This window comes from Capsicum annuum, chromosome 9, assembly GCF_002878395.1.
Source record: "Capsicum annuum cultivar UCD-10X-F1 chromosome 9, UCD10Xv1.1, whole genome shotgun sequence".
Classification (NCBI taxonomy): domain Eukaryota; kingdom Viridiplantae; phylum Streptophyta; class Magnoliopsida; order Solanales; family Solanaceae; genus Capsicum; species Capsicum annuum.
In genome coordinates, this window is record NC_061119.1 from 200,980,813 (window position 1) to 200,999,248 (window position 18,436).

Consider the following 18,436-nt stretch of genomic DNA (forward strand, 5'->3'; position numbering starts at 1 on the left):
CTATATGCAGCAGGTAAAGGATGAGAAAAAAAAGAAGAAAGAAGTAGAGGAAAGGCAGAGTAAGAAGACTAAGTATGCCGAGCAAGATATAAGCTAACAGAATAATGGGAAAGAGGGTAGGCATTGGTGTAAGAGAAAGACTTGGGGAAATTCTTATCCATCAGTTAGTGTCCAGTCCCCAAGACTTCAGGTGATCAACATTTCTAGCTTAGTAATGTCCCTAAGTCATAGGGTCTCCAGTCTCATGCCAGTGTAGCTTAGTCGACACCATCTTACTCTCCTTGACGCACTTATGGAAAGATTTATTGTGGCTTTTGTCATTTCAAAAGTGAATTATTCTTTGGATGTGGTCAGCCCAGTCATATAAAACCAGACTTCCCCTTATCTATGTTGTATCTGGGGCAAATAAGAATTTGGTTGCCACTTCATCTGCTCCTACTACGAAGGGTTCTACTTTAGGGATGGGAAATGGTCGTAATCGCTTATATGCTCATTCTACTCATCAGGAATCTGAGGCATCCCCAAATGTTTTGACTGGAATGTTATAATTTTTCTCTCGTGATGTTTATGACTTTCTTGATTCCGATTCCACCCTATCCTATGTGACTCTTTATGTGGCTATACACTTTAGTTTTGGTCTTGCAAGTATTTTTTGACCCCTTCTCAGTTTCCACCCCAATGGGTGAGTCTATTATTGCTAGAAAAGTATATAAGGGTTGTGTTGTGTCCATATCTTTTAGGAAAATAGTGGTATATTTGATAAAACTTAATATGGTGGACGTTGACATAATCTTAGGAATGGACTAACTTCACTCATGTTATGCTTCTTTGGACTGTAGGACTCGAAATATCACTTTTTTATTTTCCCAATGAGTTGGTGATAGAATATGAGGAGAGTTTCCTAGTACCCAAGGAGAAGTTTATTTCTTATCTTAGAGCTTAAAAATTTATATCCAAAGGGTGTTTGTATCATTTAGTTCAGGTCAAATATTGTAACTCTAAAAGTCCCTCCTTTAGTCTGTTCCTATGGTAAATGAGTTCCCTGAAGTTTTTCCTAATGATACTTCAGGCATTTCTCCTGATAAGTAAATAGACTTCGGGATCGATCTTCTACATGAAACCCATCCCATTTCTATTCCACCTAATAGGATGGCTCCAGTGGAGCTGAAGAACTAAAGAATCAATTAAAGGACCTCCTTGATGAGGGTTTTATCTGCACTAGTGTTTCTCCTGGGGAGCTCTTGTACTTTTTGAGTGAAATAAAGATGGGTCTATCAGGATGTGTATAAACTATCTTCAGTTGAATAAGATCACTGTGAAAAATAAATTTCTCCTTGCTAGGATTGATGACCACTTCGATCAGCTTCAGGGTGCTAAGTTTTTCTCTCGGATTACCATATGCTAAATATTAGGGAATTTGATATTCCTAAAACTATTTTCCAAACCTTCTATGGACATTATGAATTTTTGGGCATGTCCTTTGGGTTGACCAATGCTCTGGCTGTTTCATGGACCTTATGAATTGGGTGTTTAAACAGTTTCTGGACTTGTTCATCATAGTTTTATTAATGACATCTTGTTGTACTCCCAAAGTGAGAAGGATCATGCAAATCACCTCCGAACTGTGTAGCAGACTCTTAAGGTTCAAGAGTTGTATGCAAAATTTTCTAAATGTGAATTTTGGTTAAGTACTGTGACTATTTTCGAGCATGTTTTCCCAAGTGAAAAGATTAAAGTGGACCCACAAAAGATTGAGGCGATAAAGAAATGGCCCAGACTTATGAATCCAATAACATTAGGAGCTTCTTAGTCCTGGTCGGCTATTATAAGAGATTTGTAAAAGACTTTTTGTCTATTACTGCACTGCTTACGAGATTAACTCAAAAGACAGTAAAGTTTCTATTGTTTGATGCTTGTGAGGGTAGTTTTGTGAAATTGAAGGATTGGTTGATGTTTTCTCGTGTTTTGACCCTACCAGAGGGTAATGATGGATTTGTAGTGTACTATGATATGTCTCGTATGGGACTTGCGTATGTGTTGATGCAGCATCGTAAGGTTGTGGCCTATGTTTCTAAGCAACTTAAGGTGCATGAAAGAAATTATCCAACTCATGATCTAGATTTAACGGTTGTGGTGTTTGCATTGAAAATTTGGCATCAATATTTCTATGGGGTGCATGTGGATATTTACTCAGACCACAAGAGCTTATAGTATGTGTTTACGTAGAAGAAATTAAAATTCATGCAGGGGAGTAGTTTGAACTACTTAAGGATTATTACAAGAGACTGCACTACCACCCAGGTAAAGCTAATGTTATTGTTGATGCTCTTAGCAGGTTGTCTATGGGGAGTTTTCTTATTTTGAGAAGGAGATGAGAGGATTAGTGAAGGACATTCATCGGTTAGCAAATTTAAGAGTTTGTCTACTAAACTTAGAGGATGGGAAAGTGGTTGTTCAATAAGTGGCTAAATCATCTATGGAACAAAAGTTAAGGAAAAACAACCCTATGATCCCATACTTATGTAAATCAAGGGTGATATGGGCCAACAAAAAGTTGTTGCATTTGAAATTGGGGAGTGATGGTGTTCTGAGATATCAAGAATGGTTGTGCATTCCAGATGTAGATGGGTTGAAGGAGAGGATTTTGATCGAAGCTCATGTGTCTAGATATACGATTCATCCAAGTTCGACAAAGATGTACTATGATTTGAAAAAGATGTACTGGTGCAAAAATATGAAGAAAGATGTAGTGAATTTCCTAGACAAATGTATGAATTGTCAGTAAGTAAAAATTAAACTTTTGAGATTGTGTGGGACACCCTAAGAAATAGCTTTACCTATATGGAAGTTGGAAATTATTAACATGGATTTTGCTACGGTATAAAAATTAATATGATTCTACTTAGGTTATTGTTGATAAGATGAGCAAGTCTGTGCACTTTCTACTCGTGAGAACGGATTACTGAGAGAGGATTATGTGAAGTAATTCATTCAAGAGATAGTTCGATGGCATGGATCCCCGGTGTCTATTATATCTATTTGAGGTATGCAGTTTTTTACTTATTTTTGGTGGATTTTTCAAAAGGGTGATATAATCTGGATTAGCTCCAAGCCGTTTACTAGAAGTCAACCACGGGAGCTCCAAAGGATCCAAGGATTGTTCATGAAATGGGAGTAAATTGATGAAGTCTTCCTATCATCAACAGGGTACCATTAGTTTATGATCGCACTCGCATTGGGTCAAGGATCAATGGAGGAGCAAAGGGAATGAAAAATGGTGCTAGAAAGTCCCTTGGAAGGGATATGCACCCAAAGCATTTTGGATCCACCTCTGATCCATTTTAGCATTTCAAGAGTGGATTAAAAAAGCCCAAGGCACTTTGGATTCGCTTTTGATCAGCTCTAGCATTTCAAGAGCGGGTCAAAATAGCCCCTAGTGGGCCTTTTCTTGCAATTGGGTCACTTTTGGGCCTTAAATGTGTAATAATTAGCCTAAATTATAAATAGATGAGAACTAGCTTATTTCCTTATATTTTGCTTGATTATTTATGAAACCTTCTCCATTGAGTCAGAGAGAGTTGGATAACTTATGTTGAACTTTGGGTTGAAAACGGGTTGAAAACATTGGTACAGAGGGCGTTCAATTCCCTCTTGGTCATCGTAAGAGTTAGGTGTTAGATTAAGTTGTAATCGAATTTATTCTATCCTTTTTTTCTTAGTTACTCTTCTTCTTGTGTCTAACATATATCACTTATTGATTATTGCTTTACCTTTCATATTTAATTTTAGTTAGCATAGTTCGATTCTATATCATATGGTATTAGAGCCGAGCTTGATTTCATTCCTACGAAGTCAATCTTTGGTCTAGTCGTCTTGGAAAATTGGTGTAACGCCCCAAAATCTGATCCCAAAATGTTACACGGTGCTCAAGACTATGAGTAGCCTTAAGCTAACCCTGTCTGCCTTCTACTAGATATAAATCTCATAATCAACGTAATATAGAAACTGTCTGAAATAACTAAGAATAACCTGAATATAATGTATGAAACATCAATACTGAATAAGCTGAATCATAACTAGTAGTCTGACAAGCCTCTACTACTAATATCTAGAGAGTTACTAGGACAAACCCCCAGCTAACTCAAACTGTCTAAAAAGAAAACTAAATAATGTAAACGGATAAGCTATAAAATCTGAATGAACAAGTCCCCAAACTATGAGGACTCACCAACTGTAGGATGTAGATGGAGATGCTCGAACTACTCACGCTGCTAATACTGAGCACCTGAACCTACATTATGAGACAATGCAACACATAGACATATATGTGGATCAGTACTTTGAGGATGTAGTGAGTATATGGGGGTGAAATGCATAAGTAAAACATAATCTCATCATCATAATTTATAAAACAATGCATGCTAAATGTAAATGACTAACATAAACTGGAATATCTGAAATACTAAGAACATGAATAATAAATCAATCATACTTGATAAATCTAGTGAGTCAAAACATTTAGTTCTGAAAGCTATAATTGTATTCTATTTGTAAATCATACTGTCTAAGTGTAGAAAGAGCTCACTTCTGAGATCTGAAATCTAAAAGTTGAAGTCTATAACTGTTATCTTTCAGTAAAGCATAATCTGAGTAAACCGTGAGCCTTTACACTTAGTTTTCTGAAAATCTTTACTATTAAACTGTAGGGAAAACACTTTATCTTAAGGAAGGTTCTCTTAACCGACATAAATCATGCGAGCTACATGGATTCCAATATCTCATCCTCCTAAGGAAGAAACCTCACGTTTGGGAGAGGTGTCATACTCTTTCCAGGGAGTATAGCCTGCTTTCCATTTGATTGATCACAAGCTAAATCTATCATCCATATAGAAATGGGAATAATCTCATAATCTGTATCTACGTTGGATACGTAGTTCTTTGGAAGATAGGGCACGCTAATCCTACATTTTTCGCTCAGTGCTAAATACTACTCCCTTTTTATTGCTACGCTCATTCTTTTAGAAATATACGAAAACTAGCATAAGGGTTTATCTAAAACCAATTATGCATTTATCTGATAAAAACTATAAATAAAAATGATCTGAATTCTGTAATCTGTAATAATCTGAAAAATGGATTCCATAGCTAATCCGATGATCAAAAGATTAAAGCTTTGCTAAAATTTTATACATAATCTGATAATAGGATGCTTAAGCATCATATTTCTTGAAATAATAACATTCAATCTTAGGGTAATAACCCATGCTTCAATCTCATGTCAAAATATCATAAAAATCATGCTTGATATTGAAAACAATGATAATTCATCTCAAAATCTGTAAATTACTGCAATAGGCATGCAAATATGAAAATAGACATACAATTCAACTTCTAAAATACTTGAAATCTCATAATCTTGAAAAGAGAAATAATGGGTATGAACCCTAATTCAAATCTCATGAATAATTATTCAAAATCATGTAACTTTTAAATAAAAACTTGAATTTGGGCACAAGAATGAAAGAAAATCCTTGTTCACAAACCCCACATACCTTGGTAGATGATTAGAAGGAGAAACTTGAATTATTGATTCTTATTTGAGTTCTTGAAGATGGATTCTTGCTTATATTGCCTTGGGAATCCTCAATCTTAAGCTTTCTTGGAGAATCAATAGAGGATTTTGATTTCTTAGAGAAGAGGTTTTAGAGCTCTAGGGTTTTGCTTTTGAAGAAAATGATGAATAATGAGCACAAAGTGCTTTGAATATGATAAATATTATGTTTTGGATTGACTGGGGGCTTGGGAATTGACCAAAATACCCTTTTCAAACTTCTAAGTGGAACAAGAAAAAAGCAACATTTTTTGATTTGGTTGGCCACCGCGACGCGCCACTATCACGGTGGTTCACTGAAAAATGATGAGTGGGAACAGGTTTTTCTCCGCGATGCAAAGCTATAGTGGTTCCCTATAGTTTTTCCATTTTATCCACTAGCGCGACGTGCCAATATCACATCGAGCTACTGGAAATTAGCAATTGGGAAATTGGCCCTCTCCGCAATACGCCAATATCGCGTCAGTCTACTGGAATGGGACAATTGGGAATTTGAACTTCTCTGTGATACAGGGATATCATGGAGGGCCACTGGAATTTGAAAATTATGAATTTTCTTGCCTTTGTGATGCGCCAAGTGCTCAGGTGGCACACTGTCTTGCTAAAAATACTCTAACTCCTTCACCGAGTGTCGGAATTGGGCGAATTTGGTATCGATAGAAAGCTTATTCAATTTACCACACAATGGGAAGTCTAAATCTAGAAAATTCTACATAAAATAAATATTTTTCATTTTGGAAGCTATTTCTTAACATTCTAGGAATGAATTTTAGCTAGGAAAAGTGCGGGGTATTATAATTGAAGATCCCAAAAATAATATAACTATTAATGTTTTAGGTATTAGGTCACATTTTGAGTTTTATTGTGTTTATATCATTATATTTCTGTTTCCTTACACTGTTAGAGTCTAAATATCAATTTTAAGCTAAGTTGGAGTTATATTGAGCCTTAGACTATTATTGGAAGCTTGGGTTTGAAGAAAAAGCTTAAAGTGAGTTGATAGATTTGAAGTTTTGGCTGAGGAATTTGAGAAAAATAATGTGTGGAATGAGTTTAGAATGATGAAAGGTACATAGGTTCTAATTTTCAACTCATGCTGAGGTAAGGTGTTCTTGGTGTGCTCTTTAAAAGATTGTTATCCTCTTCTTGAAAGATCATCCAAAAGGCTGTTTGATCCAATAATAATAAAGAAAAAAAGGTGAAAAATGTTTGTACTAAATCATCTCCAAAGGATTCCGAGTATATTCCAAGAGAAAGTTCCAAGAGGACCACCACAAGGGAAACTTCGACTATTCAAGTAGAGAGGGGCGGCAAACTTGCCCTTGACCTGCGCCCAAGGTGTGCTACAGCTGCTCCCATCCTGCTGTCGTACCTCAAGGTAGTATATAAGGATCTTCCTGCGCTCCATATTCACTTAATATCTCCGAGGTATGCTTCCATATTTAAAGAAAGTGAGCAGCCTTCCCCTCAAATGCTGGAAATACTCTTGGCCTGCGCCCAAGGTGTGCGACACCTCCCAAATGTAGATCAAGCCTCTTAAACATCAAATTCAAGTTCCAAATGCATTCTAACACTCCTTAAATCCAATTATCTCATTCTTATTTCCATAGTTTCACTTCTTGATTCCTAAATTCATCTCTTGATTCTTAAACTATCAAACAACTAGTAATTCACTTATTAAGTTGGTTGATTAGTTCTTGAGTCTGAATTTTTCATCGTACGATTTCTTTCAAACTTTTTCTCTTTTTTTCCATATCATTTTTTGTTCTTGATCCAAGTCCTTAAATTTTTAATTGAGTATTTCAAATAAGAATCAAATCCATTCAAGATTAGCACTTGACACCTTGATTACCACACATAGTATAAACCATTTTTCAACATTTGTGAACCAAGTGTGAGGTAAACAAAGGTGTAAAGAGTTGTAAGGTTAATTTCTATAACGTTAACGTGTTTTTTTCTTTGTAAGTGTGTTTCTTAATAGGTATAATGGCTACGGAGTGAGAAACTTCACAAACCATGGAAAACCACCCAACAAGAGTTATTTTAGTGACCATTGAAACTCTCAACCATAAAATTTATTCCACGGACGTTAAGATAAATTCACTTGACCTTAAGGTGGATTTACTAGAGGAGGGTGTGTCCAACATAGGTGGAAAAGTGGATAACATCGAAGGTTAAATAAACTCATCCCTATCCACACCTCAACACTACCATGCTTCGATTAGTGGGCATGCCCCAAATTCTTTTGTTCGCATTTCCACATAAAACCTCCACCAAATGATCAATCCATCAATAAAAGCCTATGATTCCATTCCTCAAGCCACTACCTATCCATAAAACCTTAATATTGTTCTACCACTACAACCTCAATTCAACCAAACCCAACAAGATGAACCTAAAAAATGAATACCCTAACTTACACTAAATAAAATTCCCCCATTCTAAGCACCCCTTAACCAAAACCAACCCATCCAAATCAAAGAAGAATAGAAGAAAGAACAACAAATAGAGTTTGGAGCATTTGATGAAGCCAATATATTGGTAGAGAAAATTAGAGGTAGACCAATGGATCAAAGAGGTTATCAAAGTCAAGGAGGAAGATTTGGTATGATGCCTAATGGTAGAGGAAAATATAAACCAACCCCAAGGTTATGATCAATAAAACCAACAAGGTAATAGAGATCGAGATGTGGAAATCAATTCAATCAAGGTTAGTCTTTTGAAGGAAAATAGGGAAACTAACCTCAAGGTTATGATCAATGGAACCAACAAGGTAATAGGGATCGAGATATGGGTATCAATTCAATCAAGGTTAGTCTTTCAACTTTCAAAGGCGAGAGTGATTCCAAAGATTATCTCTCGTGGAAGTCCTCTTGTGAAATGATCTTCTAAGTCAATGATATCACCAAACAGAAGAAGAGTTGTTATGCCATAGCCCACTTTGATGGTTATGCCAATACTTGGTGAGATTCTGTCAAGAGGTTTGGAAATACATTAAATGACAGACAACCACCCCCATAGGATGCATTGAAGGGATTCATGAGACAAAGATATATGCCAGAGAGGTATAAATATAAGCTACCTTCCATATTATACAACTTTAGAAAAGGAAGCAAGAGTGTCTTGTCCTAATATACTAAATTCTAATAATTGATCTTGAAGCTTGATCATTACGAGAACGTGAACCATGACATCATACGCTTCAAGTTTGGGCTGAACAAGAAATATCCTAGTGTATGACCATTCACAAGTTTGATACCATAGAAGAAATCTTCTAAGCGGCCTTGGAAATTGAGAGGGATCTCAAACAAAGGGCAACTTACAAACCAAATAGGTACTCTAATATTTAGAGTAAGAATGAGGAGGTAGCTCAATCGTCATTGGGATAGAACAAGAACAAGAACAAAGAATACAAGTCCAATAATAAGAAGTCGGTAGAGTAAACCACTCTGAAGTACCCACCAAGGAATGAAGGTAAAAAATACCCTACTCTCAATCATAAAGATTTTCAATGTTTTAAATGTCAAGAATGGGGACATAAGGCAAATGAATGTACCAATCAGAGAAATATGATCCTTAGGGAAGGGAAATTTTATTACCTTAGAGAAGAAGTGGGACTACAAGATGAGAATAATGAAAAATCCCAAGATAGAGAAAGGCCCGAAGAAGATAAGCAAGTAGAGCTGGACAATGATGATGCTTGGCCTCAAGATAGAGAGTATGAGGTTTTGAACTTTGTTGTGAGGCATGAAATGATTAGTAAGGCTATAGATGATCCTAGTCAAAGGGATAATCTATTCCTTACTAAATGTCTTATCAAGAAAAATGTGTGAGCTTTGATCATTGATAGTGAAAGTTATGGATAGTACTACTTTAGTTGATTTCTTGACATTGCCTACAACCAAACATACCACACCATACTAGCTTTAATGGTTAAATAATTGTGCTGAGTTGAAGGTGACTAAGCAAGTGGTGATTCAGTTTAAAGTCGGGAATCATCATAATAAGGTGCATTGTGATGTGATACCTATACAAGGTTGTTATCTCTTGATTGGGAGGCCATGGCAATATGATTGTTGAAAAAATATTATAGGAGGACCAATCGGTATTCTTTTGAGTTGAAGGGTCAGAAATTCACTCTCCATCCATTTTTAATATCTCAACTAAATGAGGGTCACCAAAAGTTGAGAGAATTGAAAAAGAAAGGTAAGAAACAAAGTGAGAAAAAGGAACTAACCGAGGAGGGGGATGAATAAGAGGAGAAGAGGAAGTTGAAAGGGAAGAGTCCCTTGGCGATATTGGCTAGGAACAAAGATCTTTTAAGAGAGCATGATGAAAAAACACTCATGCTCCTCCTAGGTCATACTTTTCATGCTAACTATTTTACTTCTTCTATTTCCCATTCTATTTCCCTAATTTTGCAGGATTATAAAGATGTGTTCTCGAGGGAGATTCCCCAAATATTACCCCTACTTCAGGGAATTGAGCATCAAATTGATTTTGTGTTGGGTTCTAAATTACCCAACAAACCAACCTACCCAAGTAATCCAATGAACACAAAAGAGATCCAAAGCTAAGTTGAGGAACTTCCCAATAAGGGATACATCAAAGAGAGCATGAATCCATGTGCGGTCCCGATATTGCTAGTTCCAAAGAAAAATGGGATATGGTGCATGTGTGTTGATTGCTGAGCCACCAACAAAATAATGGTAAAGTATCGCCACTCAATTCCCTATTTGGATGATATTCTTGATGATTTTAATGGTTCTTTTTATGTTTTCTAAGATAGATCTTAGGAGCAGGTACCACCAAATCTTGATGTAACCAGGTGATGAGCGGAAGACCGTATTCAAGAATAAGTTTGGTCCATATGAATGGTTGGTAAAGTGATGAAACCGTTCATAGGGAAGTTTGTTTTGGTATATTTTGATGATGTTCTACTTTATAGAAAATCCCTTTAAGAACATGTCTTACATTTGCAAAATATGTTTGAAGTGCTTAGAAAAGAGAAGTTTTATGCTAATCTTGAAAAATGTTCTTTTGGTGTGAATACAGTTGTGTTCTTGAGATTTCCTGTAACCTCAAGAGGAGTCAGGGTGGATGAATCTAAAATAGACGCCATCAAGAATTGGGCAACTCCAAAATCCATTGGTGAAGTACGAAGCTTCCATGGGTTGGCTAGTTTTTATAGGCAATTTGTAAAAGGATTTAGTACCATTTCCACTCCGTTAACCGAGGTCATTTGTAAGGATAAACCTTTTAAATGGAGTGATCAGCAAGAAAATACATTTGAAGCTTTGAAGGCTATGTTTAGCTTCACCCCTTTGTTAAAATTGTCCAATTTTGATAAGATGTTTGAAATTGAGTGTGATGCAAGTAAGGTGGGAATAGATATTGTCTTAATGCAAGATCATAAACCTATTGCCTATTTTAGTAAAAGGATCAAAGGTGCAACTCTAAATTATTCCACCTATGATCTAGAGTTATATGTCTTGATTAGAGCCTTGGGTAATTGGCAATATTATTTGTGGCCCAAGGAGTTTGTGATCAGAACCGACCATGAATTCTTAAAACATCTCTGGACCCAATATAAACTAAATAAAATATATTTCAAATTGATTACTTTATAGAAACTTTCCCTTATGTAATTTAATACAAAAAGGGAAAAGAAAATACGGTAGCCGATGCATTATCTAGCAAGCATATGCTTAGATTGGATTTGAGAGTCTAAAGGCAATGTACCCCGAGGACCTCAAATCTACCAAGATTGTGAGACATGTGGTAGGGAAAGGTGGGAAAGGGATAATGCTTTTATGCCCTACTTCGAGTTCGATAGTTTTTCTTTCAAATAAAGAAGGTTGTGTGTTTTCTCTAGCTAATGGAGAGAATTTCTTGTAAAAGAGGCACATAATGGTGGTTTGATGGTTCACTTTGGAATTGACAAGACCATTGGAATTCTAGAGGAACAATTTTATTGGCCCAAGATATACCAAGATGTGGTTAGAATTTGTGGCCAATGCATGGATTATAGAAGTGCAAAATCCTGCCTTCTCTCTCTAAGATTATACACCCCACTACCCACTACCCAATGCCCATATCTTGAAATCTCTATGGATTTTGTTTTGGGCTTGCCTAGACGAGGAGGGAAAGAGATTGTATTTTTGTTATGGTTGATCGGTTCTCAAAAATTGCCCATCTCATTCTGTGTCATAAAATTGATAATACTTCTAATGTGGCTTCTTTATTTATTGAGCATATTCTCAAAATAAATGGAATTCCTCGAACCATTATTAGTGATAGGGACTCTAAGTTCCATAATCACGTTTAGAGGTCTTTGTGGGTCGGCTTGGCATCAAATTGCTTTTTTCAACATCTTGCCACCCATAAATGGATGGGAAAATAGAGGTGGTAAATAAAACCGTGGGTTCGATGTTTCACACCTTAGTTAAAGGAAAAATGGCCTCTTGGGAGGACCACCTACCTCTAATTGAATTTGGTTATAATCATGTTATCCATTCAACTATTGGTATGAATCCCTTTAAATATGTTTATGATTTTAAACCCCTTACCCCTTTAGATCTCACTCCTTTGCCTAGTGATGTTGTGACAATCTTAGGTAGAAATAAGAGGGCAAAAACTATGAAGAATATCCATGAGAAGGTGAGGATTCACCTTGAGAAGAAGAATCACAAGGTTTATAAAGAGTAAATAAGGGAAGAAAGCAACTTATGCTTGAACTAGGTGATTGGGTATGGGTGAACCTTTGGAAGAATAGGTTTTTAACCCAAAGAAAAGCCAAATTAATTCCACGAGGTGATGGTCCATTTAAAGTACTTAAAAGGATAAATGATAATGCCTACAAGATCGACCTTCCTTTGTAATATCAAATGCACAATACCTTCAATGTGTGCGATATTTCAATCTTTGACATAATCGAAGATGATCACCCTTTGAATTTAAGGTCAATTTTTTCTCAAGATTGAGAGGATGATACAATTCGAATTAACTCTAAGCCATTTACTAGAAGTCAAGCCTGAGAGCTCCAAAGGATCCTAGGATTGTTCATGATGTGTGAGGTACTTGAAGAAGTCTTCTCATCATCAAGAGGATGTTATTTCTTGATGATACCACTCTCATTGGGTCAAAGATCGATGAAGGAGAAAAAGAAATGTAAAAAAAGGCTAGAAAGACCCTTGGAATAGACATATGCCCAAGGCACTTTGGATCCACCTTTGATATGTTTTAGCATTTCAAGAGCGGGTCAAAACAGCCCCTTGCGGACCTTTTCTTACAATTGGGTCACTTTTGGGCCCTAAATGTGTAATAATTAACCTAAACTATAAATACTTGAGAGCTTTCTTATTTTCTTATATTTTTCTTGATTATTGATTATAACTTCTCCATTGGGTGAGAGAGGGTTGGAAAACCTATATTGAGATTTGGTTTGGAAACGTTGGTTTAGAGGACGTTCAATTCCCTCTTGGTCACCTTAAGAGTTTGGTGTTATATTAAGTTGTAATCGAGGGTATTAGATTTAATATATCCTTTTGTTCTTAGTTATTCCTTCTTCTTATGTCTAACTTCTATCCCTTATCGATTATTGCTTTACCTTTCATATTTAATTCTAGTTAGCATAGTTTAATTTTATATCAAAGTAGTTGGGTTCTCCAGTAAACCTTAGTGCCGCTTTCCATCCTCAAATGGATAAACAAGTAGAGAATACTAATTATACTTTAGAATATATGCTAATGTCCTGTGTAATTGACTTGGAAGTTGGGTTGATAATTTGTCACTTATTGAATTTGCATACAATAATAGTTATCATTCCAGCATCCATATGGCTACTTTTAAGGCCTTATATAGTAGGAGATGTAGATCGCCAATTGAATGGTATGAGGTGGGTGAGACTAGATTTTTTGAACCTGACTTGATAAATCAAGCAAGGGAGAAGATAAATATTATCCGAGAAAGGCTTAAGACTGCTCAAAGTCTTTAAAAGTGTTACGCATATATGAGGTAAAGAGAGCTAGAGTTTGAGGTTGATGATTGGGTGTTCCTGAAGGTTTTTCCTATGAAAGGAGTTATGAGATTTAGAAAAAGGGGAAGCTTAGTCCCTGTTACATTGGTCAGTATCAAATTTTAAGGAGAATTGAAAAGTTTGTGTATGAATTGGACATAACAACGAGTTTGGCATCGGTTTATCCTGATTTTCATGTGTCTATGCTATGAAATGTGTAGGTGATCCTTCCTTATTAGTTCCCATTGAGAATATTGGAGTGACAGATTCGTTTTCTGAAGAAGTTCCAATTAAGATTTTGGATAGACAAGTTTGGAAATTGAGAACTAAGAAATAACTTCAATGAAGGTTCTATGAAGGAACCAAAGGGTAGAGAAAGTTACGTAGGAATCGGAGGAGTTCATAAAAGCTAAATATTTATTCTTGTTCCCATCGTTGTACAAGGGTGCTTGAGATATGAATCTTACTCTCTTTCTTAATGCATTTCGAGTTTATTCTTGATTTCATTTATGTTTTTCCTTACATCGTGCTAAGGGTGCCCTAATCTCTCATTCAAGGATGAATTATCCCAAAAGGGAGATAATGTAATACTTCGGGTCTTTGGAGAGCCTAAATCGAGCTTAAAAATGAACCTACATGGTCCCCAGATATAGTGTAAGATGCCCCGAGATGGGTTCAAATGTGTTGGGGTAAGTTTGGGCATGAAAAATAGATCGTGCATGGTGAAGGGGCCACTTTGGGATTTCCCCGCACCGCTAGGCACCCCGCAAGGGGTCACTTTCTTGCCTCCTTATCAGACATCGCGCTGCAAAGTGGGAGCCTCACGATGGGTCTCGCACTGTGAAGTTGGGCCTCTGCATTGGGGTTCGCTCCATGACCCCTCCTATTTTAGTCAACGAAACATTATTTTAACTTATTTTTAAGTGTATTTGGATCCTTTCACATCTTATCAACCGTCCTACCTTCACTTAACCTATTTTTACTCCTTAAATATTTGTAATCACTCAAAAAGTGTTATTCTCGTATTCCAGATAACTATTGAAAGCATTAAAGATAGGGTTCAAGGTTAGGGCTCATATCCTTGGCAATTTTCAGAAGAAATCCTCATCAAAAAGGTATGTTGAACACTCCTATATTAATGATTATTATATTGTGTCTATTTACTTGTTATTTATGTGTTGTCGAATAATTGATTTGAACTAGAGTTAAGGAAATTTAATTATGAAAGCCTCAAATTGGCTTTCTTTTGTCTTAATGGATTTTTATGTATGATTGGTGATATTTTGGACTGGAATGCATCGTATTTGAATGGTGGTAGTGATATTATGGTTTAACAACAATTATGGGTTTGTACAATAAAGTTATGAACCTCAACCCACTTCATGTTTTGGTTTTAAATGAGAATTCTATCGTGTTTATTCCTCCTATCGAAATATTGCAAGTCATAAAGTATTAGAAGGATTTAATTACTCTTGAAATGCCCTTGGGGGCTATGATTATGGATTTAAATAGAAATTTTTTAGTTTAACTATTTTAATAAGGATGGCATGGCATAATATGAAAGGCTTGCAAGTCTTGGTATGACTATACCAATGTGGGAATGCATTAATAAAAGACTCAATGGTTAAAGATTTTTAAAATATTTTAATTAGTATCTAAAGGAAATTATATAGTTTTATCGTAAAGGCATATGTCCTCATGGCCAACGCTCGAAACCTATGTTTGCCGACATAAAGATACCGCACCTTAATTGAATGATGAAATAATGTCCTTAATATGAGGATAATATGATAGCTCTAGTCTATTGATGATTTTTGCGTAATCTTAGTATGTGAGAAAAACATGGACTGAGGCTCCGCCGGTTGGAGAGTACCGAACCCATATAGCATCTGGGTTACTGGATGATGGTGAAAGCTACATAGTTTAGGATTAAGTTTTAAATCATTGTATCTTTATGTTCCCTATTCCTCGTTCCTTACTTTATTATTATTATGGAGTGTGATCATGTGTTTTACGACTGCTTTTGGTACATGTATATTTTCTCTATTTTCTTGGGCTGTATGTTAAAACTTACTATGCGTATCATCCCCGAATGTTACATCATTTCATGATGTAGGTTCGGAGGTCTTTTCTTGTGGCCTTGTGCAACGTTAAGTGGTTCGATATCCTATTAGACAGCTGGTGAGAAGTAGTGAGCCCTCCATCATTCGGAAGGCCCTGAGACTCTTCAGTCACTTTATCATACCCGTTCTTTTGATTCTTTTGGCATAGTCGGGGGTCATGTCCAAACTCAGTAGATATTTATAGATAGAGACTTGTAGACAGTTTAGGGTTATTGTTTCTAGATTGAATTTGATTTTCCAACTTCACTTTATCATTTATCAAACTCTTTATATTATGGGACAGCTTCTGCATGTTTCTTATTCATTATGCTTATGATGAAAGGCAAAGCGATCATCTCATGACTTGGTAGGCTTGAGGTGTTCGTCACGGCCAGGACTTCGATTCAGGTCATGACAATTGATATATAATTCATGTCATATTAAATTAGAAATTTACTAAATCAAAGGAACATGTTATGATAAACTTGAAGTTTACTAGTATAAAAATTCATAAGTTGACATAATTAATCATGACATCTCGAAGAAGTGCATATTGAGTATTAGACATGTATTGAAGAACTAGAAGGTTCTTCAAGAATTATTTATGTTGTTTGTTCTCATGATAAGATGGTTGGACCAACTAATATTGGGATTGGATCCTTTAAAATCTAGAAAGCATAAAAGGTTAATATAGGCTCGTTCACCTATCATGTTATATGTTGAAAAGATGCATCAATAAGATGATCACACGTACATTTATTGTCAACCTGTAGTTGGCATTCACAAAGTTTTCTGCTCAATAAAATTGAGTTAAAAGCATAATTTCCAAATTGTGTAATCAAGACAATTCATCTTAATATAAATAACAGTATCATTGCTAATGAGAATAAAGTTTTATATGTTGGTTTGAAATATGATATTATTATATACAAAAGTACTTATATGCATCAAACTAATAAACTATGATTAATTCCTCCTCAAAGTTGGTTCAGGGTCAGAAATCACATATTTTTCATCTAATAATTTTTATGTGAAGTATATGATTAATGGATATACAATGATGCACAAAGATGGATTCTTTAAAGTAAATTGAGATGTATGTTAGCTTTGCTAATATGGGGGGGGGGGGGGGGGGGAGATAATAAATGACTAAGAAATAATTTGTGAATTATCATCAATATGATTCTCATTTAGAAGATAATTCAAGTTCAAATGTTAGGAGCATTTGCTAACCCAAAAATTAATATTGTGTTTAGCTGTAAATGCTTCAATTGGATGTCCTTGATGGACAAAGTCGACTACATGTATGAAGTATGGTAGATCAATCGGTTCTAAAAGTAATAATTCTTGAAAAGGAAAAGAATGAGCAATTAATCATAATAAAGAGATAGTATGCTCTTAAAGAGCTTACGACATAACACTTCATGAAACCTTATGAAAGGTTCAGGTACCTGAAAATAATAAATTGATGAGATCTCAAAATGTTATATCACATTGTGAACCGATACAAAATAATATATTATTGATAATATCTTTGATACAATATTGGCGTAAGATTACAATGATCTGAATTCTACGTTTATTTAAGCATGCTGACATGGAAATATTTATCAAGTAACATGAAAGGATGCATCTTAGTAAGCATAAAACTTATTTGATTTGTAGTCCAGACACTTGAAGATGTCACACATGAAATGCTAAATATTGTCACTTCATAAAATTTATAAGAAAACTTTTTAAAGATTTAAAATGTTTGAAGTATATAAAGTTTCTAGGAAACTTATTTATAATCCTTATATCACATAAATTTATAACTTGAAAATTATTGGAACTCTTGGAGAGTTTCCAGAAACAATAGACTATTTGCTGAAATGAGAAATATATCGAATTAGATTGATTTTATATTTATATATATATATATATCTTAATGCAATTGATGTACTAATGTATCTTGTAAATACTACAAGTCATGATATAGCCTTTTCGGTCAATGTATTAGAAAGATATAGTTCTGCTCCTACTAAGAGACATTGAAATGGGATCAAACACATATTGCGGTACCTAAAAGGGACTATCGATATGAGCTTATTTTATTCTAAAGATTGTAGTTCTGTTCTTGTTGGTTATGCTGATATTGGGTATTTATTTGATCCGCATAAAACTCGATCTCAAACAGGTTATGTGTTCATATGTAAGGGTACTGCCATGTCTTGGAGATCTACAAAAGCATTCTATCATAGCCATTTCATTAAACCATGTTGAGATATAACTATTCATAAAGCAAGCTGAGAGTGTGTGGTTGAGGTCTACATCTCATTCGAGAAAAATATGATTTGAAATGTGATAAAGTACTCATAATTTTATATGAAGATAATGCAGCATGCAAAGCACAACTTACGAAAAGATTCATAAAAGGAGACAAAACGAAGCACATTTCGCCAAAGTTTTTCTATACACATGAGCTCCAAAAGGATAGTGATATTAACGTGCAACAGATTTGTTCAAATGACAACGTAACTGATATACTAATCAAGTTTCTTTCAACTACAACTTTCAAGAAGATGGTGCGAATGATCGAGATGTAAAGGTTCAAGGATGTTCTCATTAGGAGGAGTTAATACGTGTTGTACTCTTTCTTCCTTACGAGGTTTTGTCTCACTGAATTTTCCTTGTAAGGTTTTTAATGAGGCAGCCTATATGCGTATT